Genomic DNA, 1,622 nt, shown 5'->3' on the forward strand with positions numbered 1-1,622 from the left:
TATTTCCATACATAGAGTCTAGTGACCCAAATGTATCTTGGGTCTTTATAATGTTTGACACAGACGCATTTACCAATGGCGGATCGCGTCATTTTGGAAACGATTAAATAGTGGTTAGAGTCTACTCAGTCTCTGTAAAAATGGAGACATTGACTCACTGGGATTTAGCAATGTATGTTGTCAAAAACCCCGCACTATCTGAGTGCTGGTCTAATGTACCCTTCTCACTCGTAGTTATCGGTGTGAGATTTGACATAGAATCGTGCATTAAATTATAAGACCAGTTAAATAAACACCATGGTACCCAAAGGGAAATTGGCCCTTTGGAAAGACTGTTTGTTAGAGCAGGCGGAGTACTTCCGAGACTCCGTTGTTACCGCTCTTTTAATTTGAATTGCCCATGCTTATAGGATTTTTAAAATTATTTTTAGTCTGCGCTAGAGCCTTACTCGCTATGCAGACAGACCCCACAATAGGCAACGGACAGACACTTGCACGACTTATTGAAGTTATTATGTGTCATATATATATTTTTATTGCTTAAAAGCATATTAAGGCCAGCCGTAGCCAGGCATCAAAAAATTATATGAAACTCCTGGTTGTTCCTCTCCACGGAAATCTTTAGTAAAAGGCGAAAGATTTATTCGATCTGAAGAGAAACCAGAGTATTCTTTATGTGAAAAGCAGTTCACATGGGCATGTGAAAACCCGAACCAAATTCCCACTAACACCCCTGCGCCTCTGGTGGCTTAGAGATGTAGGGCAGGAATGTTCCAGAATTACAAACTGGAAAACAACAGGAAGCATGGTTAAAATGGCCCCTTTGCCATGCTGACCCTGATAATCACAGAACAAATTACAAATGTTTCCGTGTTAATATAGCCTATTATACAGTATAATCACAGGCCGAGTACAACACATGCTCTATGAATAAATATATATAAGCTCATAGCCTATGATAATTACAGACATTAATATATTTACACAGCATTAATATAGGCTCAATAGCCTATTATACAGTGATACCACAGACCTTAATATAGGCTCCCTAGCCTATTTACAGTGTTAATAACAGCCATTAATATAGGCTCAATAGCCTATTCACAGACAGTAATATAGATTCAATAACCTATTACTGCCAGGACAGGTAACAATACCTTATAAATACCTGTGATATATATATATACCCTGCTGTTCATATATTTGATCCGCCAGCTTCCACCGTGCCTCTTCCCCCCTGTAACGCTGTGTGTCTGCGGGAAGCCTGCACTGGCATGTCACCGTCTCTGTACTGAGACTGAGGGAGCGTCTGCGGCCGTATGGCGCTGGGCGGCCGGACGGAGCTGGGCGGCCGAACTCTCTGCGGGAAGCCTGCACTGGCCCTTGTGGGTGGAAGGTGCTGGGCGGCCGGACGGAGCGGCGGTCATACTGAGACTGAGTATGGCTTCCCCCCTGCTGTGCGGCCGGACGGAGCTGGGCGGCCGAACGGAGCGCTGGGACGGGCGGCTTGATGTCACCGTCTCTGTCAGACGTAGCGGCTGGGCTTGGCGGCGTATGAGCGGCGAGGCAGCATATTAACCCCAACATAACGGGGCGGCAGCCTGCGCTGACCGCCCCGTTCC

The 1,622-nt window shown here is 45.6% G+C and overlaps 1 non-coding gene across 1 annotated transcript; it reads right to left on the reverse strand.

Moving 5' to 3' along the window:
- Positions 1 to 554: 554 nt before the first annotated feature.
- LOC134961144 (U5 spliceosomal RNA) lies at positions 555 to 669 on the reverse strand. Its single transcript, XR_010187856.1, has one exon. It is a non-coding gene; the product is annotated as a U5 spliceosomal RNA (small nuclear RNA).
- Positions 670 to 1,622: the final 953 nt, after the last annotated feature.

The sequence above is a fragment of the Pseudophryne corroboree genome, chromosome 1 (genome assembly GCF_028390025.1).
Source record: "Pseudophryne corroboree isolate aPseCor3 chromosome 1, aPseCor3.hap2, whole genome shotgun sequence".
NCBI classification, from domain to species: domain Eukaryota; kingdom Metazoa; phylum Chordata; class Amphibia; order Anura; family Myobatrachidae; genus Pseudophryne; species Pseudophryne corroboree.